The sequence below is a fragment of the Lagopus muta genome, chromosome 16 (assembly GCF_023343835.1).
Source record: "Lagopus muta isolate bLagMut1 chromosome 16, bLagMut1 primary, whole genome shotgun sequence".
Lineage (NCBI taxonomy): Eukaryota > Metazoa > Chordata > Aves > Galliformes > Phasianidae > Lagopus > Lagopus muta.
In genome coordinates this window covers 8,011,952-8,029,132 of record NC_064448.1, presented here as the reverse complement: position 1 = coordinate 8,029,132, position 17,181 = coordinate 8,011,952, and the positions used below count along the sequence as shown (strand labels likewise).

Genomic DNA, 17,181 nt, shown 5'->3' with positions numbered 1-17,181 from the left:
ACAGCCACAGTAAGGTACAGTGCAACACAGAACACTGAGAACTGTTGTGAGCTGGGAAAACTTTCCTTGACATAGGAAGACATAAAAGTCCTTTTCCAATTAGACGTCATTTGCTTGGCAGCACTGATCTGTCCTTGCCAGGCCCAAAGTCACAAGACTCACCTGTGCTTTGGGAGACCTTCATTCTGTGATAACGCTCAGTACCAGGTTAAGTCTCAGACAATGGAAATGAAGCTCTCAGGTGACAACTGTCCAAGCAGAAGTCTGTGCCTTAACAGTGCATTTCAGCAACAGCTCACAGCAAGGCAGAAACTACCCTAAACTGGATCCCAAAAATGGTGCAGAGCCTTCTTCAACTCAGCCCCATTCTCTCCTATCTCCTCTGCTGCTGAAGTGAGGTATAAAGACGACATTCCAAGTGACGTGGAAAGCATGAACCTTATTATAATCAATACCTCAGAAGAAAAGCATTAAAAGCTCATATAAATAATACAAAGTGGGTTGAGAAATTAAGAAAATGCTTGAGAGAAGTTCACTGCTGAATGCAGAAAATTTCATGGCCTGAGCTGCAGCATGGTCCTTAGTCCCTAAGCCTATAGCAGAACACTCCAAATTTAACACTAATGAGTGCAAATCAATCAGATATAGTGGAGCAGGACACATATGACTTAGTTTCTGAAATAAGGAAGCTACATTTAATTTTAATTTCTAAGATTATTTTCATCTTACATGAGAAGTGTCCCTGGTCAGCTCACTGAGAAAACGCCAACACAAGAGTGTATCTGCCAAAACATCTTTGTACCAGCTGTGTTCCAAACCGGCAAAGAGAGAAAAATAATTCAAATGGACCAAATAAATCTAATCTGTGTGAATAGGGAGTAAATATATCAACATGTTTACTACTCTTCCTCTAAAACAGCTCCAAAAGGTAGCAAAAGCTGGAAGGGGAAAAAGAATCACACACAAAATGAAATAAAACAAGAAACAATAGACCGCATGTAATAAAACCCAAAACAGCACCATTTGCATTCAAACGGGCCTAGGAGTCCAATGATGCAGCCTCACTGATCGTATCAAACAAAATGAACAGCCCAGGAACACAGATAACACACCACTCAGCAGGATTAGGAAGCAAATTAGTCACAGCCTCTGTTTGTGTTGTCTTCCTTCTCTTCACTAGTAGGATTCCATTTCTGACAGTGCTTTTGCAACCTTTAGAAGCCAGCTTCTTTGTATTTCTTGCACTGTAGCTCAGTTAAGATTATTAAAGAAAAAGGGGGTGGATTAACTACTTGACAGTAATTGGGAAACACCTCAGGATACAAGTTCTATTCTTCCAAGAAAAAGGGTTAGAATTAAGATAGCTGCCTCTCATAGGGCTGAAAGATCAATACCAGGCCCCATGGCAAATTAATAGTATGTGTAATAAATGAAAAGAGATTGCTGCTAGACCTCTAGGAAGTGTCACAGAGAAAAGAACCTAGGGATTCAAAATGGCTGCAGGCCATTCTGTACCACCTCCCTCACCTCACTGTGGAAGAGAATTAAACACCAGAATCGCTAGATTAACTTAAATGTACGGCATCTCTGAAGTTCCACAGAGAAGACATAAATTTTGCAGAAGATACCTGTACAAGGTAGAGCGAATTCCACAGAAGTCCTTGGGGTGAGGGGAGTACAAGAGACAAGAGCAGAAATTTCTCTGAAGAGCTAATAGGTCACAGGAAACACAAGGAGTGAAGAGATTTCAGAGTTAAACTTTCTGTAGAGATGATACATGGGGCACATATAAGGGATATGACTGATAGTGAAACCCAGAACGGTGATGCTGCATCCCATTAGGAAGCACTGGAGGAACGCGTGCATCTAGAAAGTAAGCACGTGAGAAATTCGTAATGAAATTAGGACAACTGAGTTCCTGAATTCAACATATTTTGAAGTCATCCAAGATTTCTCATACTAAGAGATTAAAGTTTAATTTATACAAAGATAAAAAGAAAACAGAAGAAAAATAGCTTCTTCATTGCACTATTTTTCCTTCTGAATGAAGAGCCTTTGATATCCTTCAGTTTTGCCAGCAAAAATTTCTTCTCAGGAAGAGGTGGTTGCATCACCAGATCCATGGAGCTGCTGTTCACAATCCTTGGGAACTTCCTGCTATCATGTCCACCCCGGAAAAAGATTTCTGTGCTTCCCTAAGCTTCATCACACCCACATACTTTTTGCAATGCAGACTTACTTCAGTATGCAGGGATGGCTCAAAGATACCTCAGCCATTTAAATTTGTGGCCTGGTAATGAATAAACTCTCAAACTACAGGATTTCAGCCCAAATTCATATCACTGCTTCCTGCAGGAGTTGGACTGTTTGGAAACGCTCTTTCTCCTCCAGTATAGAGTACATTGAGCTCTGAGAAGCTACAGCTACAAACAGTAAACAAGCCTTTCTAGTCACAGAATATTGACACACGCTCCATTTCATTGTGTTTTCCCACTCTCTGGTGAGCAAGGCAAAGAAATCTGCTGTCTCTACTCAATCTTCTTTTGAAAATAGCCAAGCAAAGAATTAACTTCGAAGCTCAACAATGTCTGGTGTTTCTACATTATTCCCACTACTCCTTACAAGATCAAACTTTTGAAATTATCATCTTTGTCTTTTATCATTGAAAAGTCTCCGCTTTCAAATCTTAAGGATTGCTTAAGGCAATCCTCTCTGCCAAGTCTTAACAGGTTAAAACAGAAGTTTGTAATGGTCCCCATTTAAGAAATATCCACATTAGACAAATGTGGTTAAGAACTCCACATAAGTTAGTTTCATAAAACAGAAAGAGAAAACAGAATTTTGTTTCTTGTACAGGATACAAAGCTACTTCTACAATAGGCTTTTGCTAACATAACTGAGCTATGTGAGGTCCACAGAACTGACATCTGAGCTAACTGCATTGGCAGAAGTTAGTAGAAACTTCATCTGTAAAGAGGACAAAAACATGACTGACAATACATTATTTTGCCATATAGTTATTAAATTAGAACAAGCAGAAGCAGTAAATTAGAATTTCTATCCACAGAAATGGAAGCCTCCTGCACAACATTTTACATTACACATCTACCTGACAACTACTGGGAAAAGACAAAATCCACAGAGTTATTTAGGATCTTAAAACACAATCTTATTTGAGTATCCAGTGTCTCAAAAGAGAATAAGCGTGAGTCTCAGTCAAACTGTTTCAAATTCAGACACTGAATTTCTACACCCATAAAGCCTTTCAACTGCTTTGCCAAATTCTGAATTTATGGTAGTGCAAACAAGACAGACGATAGTCCTGGTTTCACTGTCAGCCAGTACTTGCTATCAAGAAGTTATGAATCAAAATCTAATACATATTTCAGAGTTACATAAAGATGTGAGTGAAGTACCACAGCAAGATTTTTTCTAGTTTTTTTTTTTCCTCCTTTCTTTATTACATCTTTCACTCATGAGTTATGTTGTTCTCCTGACAGCCCACATCATCCAAACTACACTACAATATCCAGTGACTTGGAGCAAAGGACAGAACTCTACAGAATTATTGGTATTTCCTCCCATGTATGGTGTTTATTTTATAAATTAAGCACTGTATTTTAACAGCTGCCTACTTTCAGTTTATTGCAAGTGGAAAAAAAGCAACCACAAATCCATTGCTGTCAAATAAATGAACGTATTTCATGTGGAAAAACTGAAAACTTGATGTACGCAAATGATCTACCACAAAAATAGAGAGAAAAACAACTTATTTGTAACTACAAAACACTTTGTCCACCAAAATAGCATCATATGATGGAGATGTAGAAAAACATCCACATTTAACTACAAAATTTAGTTTAAATGTTTTAAATTTAAAGTTTAAATGTTGATTTCCTTACAAAGCATCTATTCTGATACAACAGAGTAAGCAGACCACAACAGGCAAGGATGAGGATGTAAGATTTCTTTTGCTGCATCTCAAACTGACTGCAGCGGATGCCTTTTTTTAGTCCTTGGAAGATTGATGATTCCATTATTTGTAGTACTCAGCAATAAATCTCTGAGTTTAGGCTAAAGTGAGCACTTTTCCCTACTTTACGTCTTCCATTACACTGTTATTCATCATGTTTAATCATTCATTTACCTCTGACTGCTACTGCACTTGGGGAGGACTGGCACATTATTGATTTTTGACTTTTACCCTTTAGAAGCTGGGTAAAGGGCTTCTCGACTGCTTAATCAAAAGTGACATGACCAGGGCAGGGGAGCTGCAGACCTTGGGAAACAGCAGCTAAACAACATGCCAAGTTACGATGAAATGAAATAAAGAGTCAACAAAGAAAGCAAATTATAATAAACTAAAAATTAAAGTGGATACCCCCAGGAGACCATGGAGTACAAAGCACTTCTCTGCTTAGTAAAATACATTTCTGGGAAAGAGAAGACTAAGATTGAGCAGGATGATTTACAACTTCAAATTCCCACAAAAAGAAAAATATGGAGCCAGGCTCTGTTAAAGGTGCGTCAGATAAAGTAATTTTGTTGAAGTATATTCTGAGTTGCTTATAAACCTTTTTCCTCAAATAGAGTGTCTGTTCAGCACTCCACTAGCAAACACGCATCGTAACACAGTAAAATATTTTGATAGCTGGCTTATTTCCTGCTTACCAAAAACAAATAAAAAACCACCAAAAACCAAGACAAAGTCAGAGAAGTCTCTTCATGCCCTGAAAAAACCTTGCAAATAAAGCCTTAACTTTTGCTACAACATACTGCAATTTTTGCAATAAGCTATAAACTTTCTACAGGGTCATGCAGCAACAGGATGAGGAGAAATGGCTTTGAACTCAAGAGTGTAGGCTTAGACCAGCTATTAGGAAGAAATTCCCTGCTGTGAGGCTGGTGAGGCACTGGGACAGGTTGCCCAGTGAGGCTGTGAATGTCCCCACGTGGGAGGCCTTCAGGGCCAGGCTGGATGGGGCTGTGAGCAGCCTGGTGTAGAGGGAGGTGTCCCTTCGTGCCGCAGGGGTTGAAATGAGATGGTCTTAGAGGTCCCCTTCCAACCCATACAATTCTATGACTGTATGAAATATACATACATCTATATATAGTTAGTGTATAATCAATAGATATCAAGATATTATAATCACAATATAATCAAGAGAGTTAGGCAAAGTAGACAACGATCACAAAAGAGAATAAGTGGAAGAGCTTACCCTTCGGCTGAGCTCACCACAAAACACCAAGAGAGGTGATCTCCAGAAGAGATCCTTCCCCTCTGGTAGCCAGCTCTTCAATAGGTCTAGGAGGGGTGCAGCCTGGCTCCACCCCTTCCGGCAGCACAGGAGAATTGCCTTCACCTGTGCTCCTCTGGCTGACTCAAGGCTCACCTCAGGTGATCAATCAGAGGTTCAGGCTGTGACTCAGCAGTTCCTATACAGATATCATCTTCCAATTAACAGTATTCCTAATGCTGGTTTCACATTTCAGACAAAGCAGTGAAATAAAATGAGTAACAAGTTTGTTAATATTGTTTAGCTTTTTGTATAACACAGTTATGTATATGTTGTCTCCTTAGAAAGGAGGAAAAGATAGTGTAAGAACTTGGCATCTGTTTCTGTGGCCCTCAATAACATTATCATTCTTTTTGTCCTACATCATGCCTCCCCAATTCCTCTAATCTTCGTTAGAATATTGTGCCTTATCAAAACAGAGTGGCTTTTTTTTTTTTAATATACACTGATCCCCCTTTTGTCCACTTGTTATATACTAAAAAAAAAAAAAACAAAAACAAAAACACAGTAAAGAAGAATGAAAAGAAGAAGCAGTGACTACCCCTAAATAATTATTTCACTTATTTTGCCCCTCTCCACTGTGGGTTTTGCAAATTATCTCAGCAAAGAGATAAATATATTAGCCTTTTTCTAAAGCTAAAAAATGTGCTACTTCATATCACAGACAAGAAGTGCAAATCATTGTTTTGCAGCCATGAAGTCCAAGTCATGTATTAGGCCTACATCCATATCAGCTAACTGTCAATGATTGCTTAAGCTATAGTTAGTCTGCAGGAAGAAGTTCAGATCACGTACCAGTGGCCACTGAGATCTATGTCCCACTGGAGATTAAAATACAGTACTTTGGCAAAGAGCACTGCAAATTTTCAAGTGGGATATATTTAATCATTTGAAATTGGAGTACGCAAGGTGTGTCATACACTGCATGACTGAAATCTGGCCCAGAGGATCCAGGAAAAGCAGCTTCCTGCACAGTGAGACTATTGCAGGGGAACTATTGTTTCCTAGCTATGTTAATTGAATGGAGATCATAGATAAACTCTTAATAAAACTGAAGTTAGTCTTTTAAAACGTGATAGATGAGAAGAAGCTCAGGAAAGGAAAATCAATAACGATGAATCTTTAAACATAGCATGCGTAGGCCTGCATGCGTGCAAACAGCACAGGTTTTTCAGATATCTGGTCAAAAAAACCCTCAGGAAGTGAGACTGCTGGGAGAAATGTGGAATTGATTTCAAGGCTGTACCTGAACACCATCTACTAGCAGATTTTCAAAATCTTGCAGTTCTACTTGCAAGTTCTCTGCACTGCCAGTTTCTCACAACCTGTTGCATTAAGAAGTAGCTTCATAACATAGGAAAATAAAATTAGTGTTGCTGTTCCATGAACATCAATAGGATCTGCAAGCTGTTGCATGAAAACCCTTTGAACATGGAAATTATAAAAATGAGCTGAAAACTCCTAGCTGTGCTAAATGCTGAAAGCATCCAAGTATGGCACATACACTTTGTCAATTTAGGAATTTTTTCATGGTTTCTTTTCAACACAAAAGCTACAGTAACACAGCACAATGTATGTATTTATGGGAACGGAAGGTCCCCTGGCAGATCACAATAATTCTGAGCCCCCTTTGCTGAGATAAATCACATCCAATCACTCCAAGGACAGCATGTGCAAAATTGTTTAGTCTTCCACAAAATTCAGCAACGTCAAACCACCAGAAAAGTTCCAAAGAAACAAAAATATATTGCTAACTCTGAGCCTGGAAGAGCTTTGCAGCATTTGCAGTATTGTTCTTCCTGTAAAAGCATTTCTGTCTTCAACAGAACCATCAGTGTCTCTTAACTGCTATCAGAATCATGTTCTCAGAAAACTTTACTACAGCTAAAACATATCTTTTTACAAAGACCTTATTTGACACTTCTTTCTTCTTAGATAATATTTTTTACATCAACTGTGAGCAGTAGGGCCTCCTGTTTACCAAAATGGAAACGCGATGCCAAATATCTGTGAAAGACAACCATTCTGACAGGCATCCTAAAAGCTGAGCGTTACCTTTCAACCTCACTTCAATCAAGTCACTTAATGAGCTCTCTCAGATCGTGTCTGGCTAGTCAGACTGGCTCACAGTGATGCTGTGACCAACTCTGATACAAAAGTTTTGAGAAGTGCCAAAGCAGGGACAATTGGCTCCACAGCTTCTGCAGCTTGAATGTAAGAATACAGTTCACCAAATACTGAGAAGACACAAATTTCTGCATTTTTTTTTATTCCTCAAGTTTAAAAAAAAAGATTAATGTTTCTTATGGATCACTATTGCACATTTCCAACATTTAGACATGTTTTTTTGTTTTAAAAAAAAAAAAAACCACTTTCCTTCATCTTAATAATCTTATCAGTTAACATTCATTTAGGTTTTCAGCTTTGGAAACTAAGACTGTTTCTAACACTTTCCTGATAGTATGCATCAAAGCACTTTTTTTTTTTATTTTACTGCAGTCAGATCTTGTGGATTACTCTATGCTGCAATAACAGAACTGATATATTTCTATCATATGTAACAATTCGAGTAAGTCTAAGCAAAATGCTCAGTGCTTACAATAACCAGCAGTAGCAAACCTCAATAAAACCAGTTCAAACTCAACTGATATTTTGTACAAAAAACCTTACTTCTTGGTACAAAGCATCTGTTCTCCTTTTTGCAATTTAAAGTTGTATTTCAGATGATCTAAGCTGAAGGAGCAGGTTGAAGCACAGCTGAAATGGTGAGTACACATTTCCTTTCTGAGTTGTCCATCATTGGCTTTTTTTTTTTGTTACTGGTTTCTGCAAGACTTCATCACTATTGTCCCTGGGACACATAGGATGGACATTTGTGACTCACCAAATGCTAATTATGAACCTATCTTGGACAAAGCTCTTAGACTCCTCAGCACAGCCAAGGTTTCTGACGATTGCTTTAGAGTACTGCTCTGTAGCTTGGCTCACAGAACTGAAAGCCTGCCCAGCATCCACGCTGCTAAAAGCATTGGCAAGTACCAGTTATGTGTAACTCTGATCTCAGTGATATGAAAAATCCCAGGACAATACCTGAATATTTCCATGTTGGCTCACAACTGCCTGTAGAAGGAAAGGTGGGGATCCTCATGCACAGCAACTACAGCATGCTTCTTCAGGCAAAACAACCACTTGGGTTTATGGCCTGTTGCTTGTAGGCCTATGGAAAATAACTCATTACTGTCACCTTTATTACATTGTTATACTACACTGCCAATCTCTACATAGTGGCTGAAACACAAACAGTGCTTCACTGAGTCTCCAGAGCTGCTATGCTCCAGACAAACTTTCTTCAGCACTGTCTGGCTTAATTCTTTGTTTCCTTTTTGCTTACCTAATTAATATCTTTCACTCAACATCAAACAATTTGAAAAGTGAGAGCCAAACCTATTAGGTTATATGACTTAAAAATGAATATTCACCATTCTGGTTCAATTCTAATGATTGGCATGATTATAGCTCCCAGCAAATAAGTTCCTCGCACAGCCTGATAGTCTGAAAAGAGCAGCAGCGAAATTAATGGAAGCCAGGAATGGAATAATGGAAGCTTGTTAGTTACTTAGACCCCAGAGACCTCGAATTCCACAGTTCCTGGTTGGCATCGTGCACTGAATCATAGAAACATCGAGAGTGAACAAAACTGATGAAGCACAGCATTGCACTGTACTCACTCTGACTACCAAGCGGTTAATTCAAACCAGCACAGAGTTTTGAGAATATAACAGATAAGGAAAGCATCTAAAGCCAAAATAATAGAGTGCTGGATATAATAAAGCAGACACACTTCAGTGGCAGTGCAGTTGATTATCTTTGGAGCAAGTAGACTCTATTAGCACGCCGAACACAGAGATAACACAGAGATGGCAGAACAGCTGTCTTACACAACAGTTTTTAACTACAGATTGAAGACTAAATAGCCAAATGCATGGCATATCTGCTTCTCAGGGCCCAGAAGGATACTAACTGGTCAAAAACATTTATTTACACCAACAGCTACCCAGTCTCATAAAATACTAATTGAGCAACTAATGTGTAGGTGGTTGCTGCTGAAGACGACATAGCTGTATATTTGTATTGCTTTTGCAGTGACTATATATACATGCTTTTCTTCAGACCACTTGCATGCTGATCCAGACTCTGGCATGCAGATTGGAAAAGGAAAAAAAGAAAGCTCATTTTGGCAACAGGAGGCCTTCCTGAAAGCACAGTAACTGAACTCTGACACTGCTCAGCTTCTCTGAATCAACAGAGGCCATTCAACACAGCATCTGCACAGCAAAGCTAATCACATTCAGTGTTTAAACTTTGGGGTAAAGGGTGAGATGAATTAGGAATCTGAATTCTTAGCAAGTTGAATAGGAAAGCATTGGTAGGTTTTGGAAAAAAAAAAAAAAAAAAAAGAAAAACTTTCCAAGGATCCTTTCGACAAGCAAAACTGAGATACTTACTTTGGACTTCTACATCTCTGCCTGGTATACACAGTCTTTCATTAGTTGTCAAAACAAATACATCACTGTCCTAACACCTCCAATATTTAAAGTTTTTGTTTTGCGAATCAGTTATTAAAACTTCTCTCTCAGTGAAGGCGCTTCCTTTGCACATTTATAGCACTATAAATGATCTATTTTATAAAACAAGCAGCATTTCCAATAAGGTAAATTAACTGAGATAGGTAAATCACTGAAATTTACTGACAGGAAGGTTTGTGAATAATTAAGTAGCTGATATACAGCTGCAGTACCATGAGCCTCTTATTCAGACTGCCATATTTCTCAGCATGACACAGGCAAGACTTTGTTTCTGTAGTATAAAAAGACTCTTAATTAAATCTTCATTCTTCAGTGTACCAAGATTTATCCTTCCCTTCATGAGCTCAGATTATATTGAATGCTGAGAAATGCTGATTTGTGGGGTTTTTGTTTTGCTTTTTTTTTTAATGCTTAAATTCAGATTGTCAAGGGAATTTCTTTACTTCTTTTTGTTTCCAACTTCTTTAAAGTAAAACACTTAACATTTGCTCAGAAGAAATAAAGTGCACTACTTCAGCCTTCAGAGCAGTCATGAATATTAACAGTCTGGAAAATTTTCCATTTTAATATATTGTTTAGTATGTTGGAGAGATCCTCACCCGCAGTCATAAAATTCAACATAATTGCCCATGTCTTAATGACCTCAGGCTCTGAATACAATCGTTGGTCTTTGCACACTGTCTGTCACTTTCAGTGCTTGGGTATTGACATTGCATCTCTTTTAGGTTCTTTGCAGACTCTTAATGACCATGCCAATTAATAATGCATCATTCTATCTCCTCTAGCTAATTTTAATTGCTGTAATTTACGTCTCCAGACAATTCTAGCACTACAGATGTAATCTATACCACTGTGACTGAGTTTGAAGATCACACTCTCAAGGTCCCTAGCAGATAAACAACACAATTTCAAGTTCATAGACATCACCTACGATTGACATCAATTACTGTTCAAGGAAACAAGTCATAACATTACAGGTAACAAATAGCTCCTTTTTGTGTTCTGGAGCAGAGTGGACCTCACTGTCACAGATCTTTGACAATTAATTACAGCTTAACAGACAGAGCTTTACAGAGAGACCCAGATACTTTTACAGAGAAAAATCCACCCCAAATTAGCAAAGATTGAGGTTCTGCAGATCACACAGGTACAAGCCTGTACAGCTACAGAGACATTCCTGAGTTTCTGCGACTAACATCTTCTGGGTGGTATTAGATTGTGGCATAAATACTCTTAATTCCTCACCTACAGCCTGAGACAACGCATATAAAAATAATCAGCTTGTACTGAAACTAGCAACATGCATTCGTACAACTTACATGATGCAGGAAAACTAAATACCAAACTAATTTCTACTTAATTCTACCAACAACCCAAAATACAGCTGTGGAGCAACTATACCAAATTACTTAATCCATCCCCCTGACTGTATTAGGGATGTATTAGGCAAATCACATTCTAGCATTTCACTTACTAAAGCTTGATCCACAGCCCTGACGAGTTCTTGTTGCTGTTTGAATTTTTTTAATGTCACTGCTTAATATCTTCAGTGCACCTCATCAAAATCAGAATCATTCTTGTACCAGTTGCTTCCACTTTGTTCCAAGTATCTTCTAGCCCAGCACACTTCAGTTTCCCTAGTAATTCTCCTCAAGTACACTAGATTGTTCATCTCTATCTAAAGGGCGCAGAACGATTAAGACACTCTGCAATCTGTATTTGGTTGCACTTAACTACTCACAGATTACTTGAAAACTGCCTGGATTCAGTCCTGAAGTACCAGGACTCAATTTGGCATTTGTGTTATTTATATAATTACTGTATTCTGTAATATGACTGCTCTCAAACACAGCCATAACCGTAACTCTTATGTAACAAACACACACCATATTAAATAATCAAATATCTCTTTATCTCTCTTCTTCAGTTAATCCCTTTTCCTTAGTCACAGTATTGTTTTATAATATATGGGATCACTAAACCAACAAAAACAGAATGAAAAGCAAGCTCTACTGTGGCTTGCAATGCATCTATCATCATCCAACTTCCAAGTGCCTACTAATGAATTTTCAAAATAGTACACATCTTTAACTAGTCTCCAGTGAACTATATCCTTACCCTCAGAACTCATCTAAAATGCTCCATAAATTCATAGGCACTGATCCAACGTGTCACATTTCTTCAACCTGCTTCTTCTCCTATCAGGACTGAGGCTCTGTTCCTAAAAGCCAAAAAGGTGAAAGGGCGAATTAAACACATGGGGCAGAACAGAATTTGTGGTCCTTCAACAACTACATCTGCTTACTTCCCTCTGGAACTTCAAAACAAAGTCCTCAGCTGCTGACATCCCCTTTCTGTCGGCAAAAAGCTAGGGAGGCTGCTGTCAAGACTCACCTTTATGCTTTCAAGCAGCTGCCTCATAGGTTGGATAACAAGCCCTTCATGGAGCACCAACTAATTACACCACCATGTGAACCTAAAGTTCCCATCACTCTTTTCACAGGCTGGCCTGCAGTAGTCTTCCACAGGACAGCAACAGCAAACAAAACAAACCACAAAGCTCAAGCACTAACAAAAGTGATCTTCACCTCAAAAAGCATATTTAACTGTAAATGTTTGCATTAGCATTTAACTATTAATGACTCCTGTTGAATGTCTGAGAAATCACAATGAGAGCTTTTCCATGGTTCACAGATCACAACAGCCACAATTTCTTCCATGTTGAACTGAGTACCTCAGAAGCACTGCACATTCTAAACTGCAAATGCACGCAGAGATGCAGATGTAAAAACTGTTCTGTAAAATGCTATAAACATGCAAAGTTATCTAGATAAATCAATCCCCCAGATTCCTAAGCTAATCACAATTATTGACGTTTATCTTAATTGTGTTGTGCCCGTCTTCCCCTGCTTTGGAAAGGTGTCCATGCTGATACACAATTTGAAATAATAATCACAAACTATTTAGATATTACATTGATAGTACCATGAAAGAAGCAAAGCAGCTAGTAATTCCGCATGCAGGTTCACTATTGTATAGCACCTATTAAAGACAGACATCGGGACAGTGAGCAACTGCAGTTATCTGATGTAGTAAGCTCCATCTGTCCTGCATACCAAGAGAGGGAAAATAAACCTTTACAACATGGTCACACACAACGATAATGTACCTGCACAAGGGACAAAGGTAAAAGAACAACTCAACTTCACAAGCACAAGATTAACTATAAAAGATGTGTGTTTAAGTATATAAATACAGTAAAACCTCAGTTGTTAAAACAGTTTATGTTCATTCACAATCAGTTCAAATTCAAAATTGTGACTCTCATAAACATTCTAATCTCTTTACTTTCTAACAGTTCTCAGTCCTCCATCCTTTTGAGCTTCCAGGGCAATTTATCTTTCCAGCAAGTAGAGAAATCTGTGACTTTTGAGAATCGTATACTGCCGTAACAGAGTCAATGAGCACACACAATTACAATGAAATTGAATCTCAGCATGCAAGAACAGCATATTTCTAAATGGAGTAACTTCTACTTGCAAGATTATTGGCTGCAGAAAAGTCAAGGATTGAAGCCAAATGTACTGCTGCTTCCCATTAAAACTCCCTACAAAAAGGGAGATGAAGCCAGATTCCTAGGGCAGTGGAGGAAATAATCATGATAAAGATGTAGTTCTACAGAAAGCCCCACACAATAGCAAGGTCAGCAAAGCAGTGTCTCTTCATGATTTAGAATTAAGCTTATAACAGGTTTGTCTAGTAGCTCAAACATGAACTGCTAAGCAATCTTTTCTTCCTTTCCCTCCCCATCATACTACAAAAAGTACAAAGTATCTCAACAAAAGAAAATGCTTCACATTGCTTCATGTAAGAAAAAGCAAAAGTAAGTTAAAAATCATCTTAAATCCAAGTATTTTGTTTTATCTTTAACTTCTGAAAGATAAAGCACAGCTTCTACAATACTGCCAAAATCATGAGCAATAGCAAAGAAAATTTCTACATGCTCCAAATTATTAATATTGGAACAACTATAAAGAAATTTGTAGTCTCTATTAGTAGCAGCTGCTCATGTTATAATTTTTTTTTTTTTTAATTAGACAGTTGGTTTTTTTTTTAATAGCATTTCTCATTATCCATGTTCTTAAGAACAAGGAGGCTTAAAGGCTGCGCAATTACTTTCTTGGGCTACAACATCACAGTTCAGGTTGAACAAAACATTCACAGTAAAACCTAAATGTTTGGAGAGGTACCTCACCTTTAAAGGTTACCTTGTCTTAAAGCTACCCTGTCTTCTACTTCTTGCAATGGATTTTTTTTTTTTTTTTAATATTAAATAGAAGAATGAGGGAGTTGATCAATTTTTATGACCACACGACGATGCTTCTTAGAACATAAATAAATGAGAAAAAAAAAAAACACAGAAACCCAACTACCAAAACACCCACAACTGATGCCGAATACTAGTAAGAGACTGCATTTTGTATTGAAGCACCCAAACACAGAAAACATCACTCTGGCAAAACGAAAAGCACATGATTTTCAGAACTGGTCCATCAGGCATTCCAGCAATTCTCACAGCATCAGTCAAAACGTTAAAACTATCCTACTCTCATGACAAGTAATCTGATGAACCACATTTTTAAGTTTCCAAGGATTAAACTTGTTGACTGTGTAAAAGGTACATAAAGTACCAAGATGCATTCAGGTTCACAGACAAATACACAGAATGTGATAATGGTTCATCACTGAACTGCCTTCAAGGTAAATATCACTAAATGATGAATGGAAAATAATATAAAGGCAAGGAAACAACCAAACTGGAATGAACGAAGTGATACATATAGGACCTTTTGAAAGGTCTGCATCCCATGTGACATGAGCTACAGCTTAGAAAGGTACTGTCCCAGACATTTGGAAAATAGCTGCCTGCAGAGCGTCCTTCTGTGTGCACTTCAGTTATTCTCGCAGTTGGCACAAACCACGTTTTTCAAATAACTTATGTTTAACTTGGACCTCCAGTAGGGAAAAAGAATCTGCCAGGTCTTCACACTAGCAATGGCACAACCTCCAAGACAGTTACTTCCACCCACTGCTGGTCACTGCCCTCCGTCTTAAACACATCCATGCTCATCACGTCCTTTTACACTGACATCACATTGGGAAGTAGTTAGACCCACTGGTGGAAAGACAGGGTGAGGGGAGAGAGAAAAGGCTAAGGGCATAAATAAAAAAACATTACATGATCTTAGGGTATTAAGAACTGAAGGGACAATGCAAAAGAAAAATGGAGCAGTATAGAACATGGAGAATATGAACAGCTTGTCTTAACAGAAACTTCAGAAGTAATTAGCAAAAAAAAAGCAGCACAGATGTTTGCTGCCCTGCACCAATAAAACGTAAATGAACTTATCTTTAAATGGGACTTGCTTTAAAGATTCCAACCTGGTCAAAATCTCAGTTAGAATATTAATTATTAGTTATAATATTAATTACAGTAATCTGTAAGAGGAAAAGCATTACACTAGTTCAAAGAATGAAGATGGGAGAAGAGAAAGTTGAACTCTATTTCAGTAACATCACACTTGTGGCATATACTACCAGATCTCCAGGGCCACGGTTTCATATTTGATCCACAGGTCTTGAAAGTACATAGAAAAGATTCAGTATGCCATGTAGAAAGGATAGACTTACTTAAATTTAAGGCAAATGTGACATGGTTAGACAATTACATATTAGCAATAACATGTTCAGAGCTTTTAAAGACCTTTTTTGCACACACAAAACAAACTTCAAGCTCAATTCCTCAGGCAGAGCTACTCATCAGTACACAATCTTTAAACAAATCCACAGATCTCCTCACAGAATAAACAAATTGAGTGAATATTAAGTGCCACGGAAACTAGCTAATTAACATTGCACAAGAGTGTTTTATACTCACAAGGTCAGGAACTGGTCTTCTGCAGAGAAATGCAGGAGGTGAGTAAGCAAGTTTTCCAGTATCAGCAGCTGTAAAATATTACCATGAACTAATCAGAACGTGATTCACAAGGGTGAAGCATTTTTCTTGTATTTAGACATAACTAGATATATCCTCTCTTTTCAACATAAATAAGAAGTTTTAAAAACCAGATTTTAGCATCTGAAGGCAAAAAAAATCGTAATTTGAGGTATCCTCCAAGGAGGCAGCACAACAACATTGGTGCATTTCCCCATCTAAGGCACAGATTTATTCAGGCCTTGAAAAATGCCACCCATTAAGCTTACTAACAGCACTTTCTACACTGTGGGAAGGGCTTCCCTGCAAACATCAACCAGCAGTGGTTAAACGCTGATATGACAGACTTAGGGGAGAAAAGCCTAAGATAAAGAACAAACACCACCACCAAAGAAACCACACCATTCTGGCAAAGCTCTCCTCAAGTAATCCTATTTCTTTGCTACAGTAGTTGTAGAAAAAGCTGCTTTCAAATCCGGTCTCTCAGCAATTCTTTTCTCCTAGAAAACACTGAAGTGTTGTTCCCTCTCCACCAATGCACAGAACATGTTAGTCCTGCCACATTTTCCACAAAAAAAATTGCCCTACTACTACTAAACAGAAACTGATAGAAACTGCCCACTTTCGAGTTGTTCTACTACTGGTGCTGAACAGGCACTATGTTTAGTTGTCATGGTGCTCAGAGATGCCAGAAAGAATTCAAATCTTGCTGAACTTGTTACTAATACACTTCAAGAGACCAACAAGTATCCCCTGCCAGGACAGCTGGCAATCTCTCCTTTGGACATGTGCAGTCCCACAGGCTGTGTGCAACACTGGCACATGCCAATAAAACACTCTTTAAATCAGAAAGTCTGTTCCAAACACATTTTTTTTTTAATATACCATATGACTCCTTGGTAGTAGAATAATCAGCAGACTTGTTATTGGGGTGGAATCTTCTATCTCAACAGCAATAGAAAAAAAAATACAGGGAGTTAATTGCGATGCTATTACTTGAAGCACTGCATAAATAGACTTGAAGAAAGCAGAATTTAGGGCACTGATCCTGCAAATACATCTCCAAACACAGACACTACAACTGTAGTAAATTCTCAGCCTCATTTTCTTAAGCACTGAAAACTCAAACACACTGACAGGAAAGTAGAGTTCTAGGTAGTCAACGCAAAAACAAAACCCCAGACTATTAAACACATGGTCAGAGAATAAACAAATTCCTAATATTCCTGATCTCTAAAAACTGCCATTCTACTTCCTATTTCTAAAACTACTGCAGCAAAGAAATGGGATTACTCGAAGAAAG

At 38.1% G+C, this 17,181-nt stretch overlaps 1 protein-coding gene across 8 annotated transcripts in view; it reads right to left on the bottom strand.

The window, feature by feature from the left end:
* The window catches only part of SULF2 (sulfatase 2), a 137,338-nt gene that overhangs the window by 78,279 nt on the left and 41,878 nt on the right, over window positions 1–17,181 (bottom strand). For 5 of the 8 annotated variants that reach the window (XM_048963267.1, XM_048963259.1, XM_048963257.1 and 2 more), the window contains one exon: window positions 15,822–15,889. The exons of 1 other annotated variant lie outside the window; for it this stretch is intronic. The gene's annotated coding sequence lies outside the window, so the exon portion shown is untranslated. Of the gene's footprint in view, window positions 1–12,001; window positions 12,105–15,821; window positions 15,890–17,181 lie in introns of all 8 variants that reach the window. 2 more of the 8 variants (XM_048963261.1, XM_048963265.1) reach the window with 1 other exon arrangement.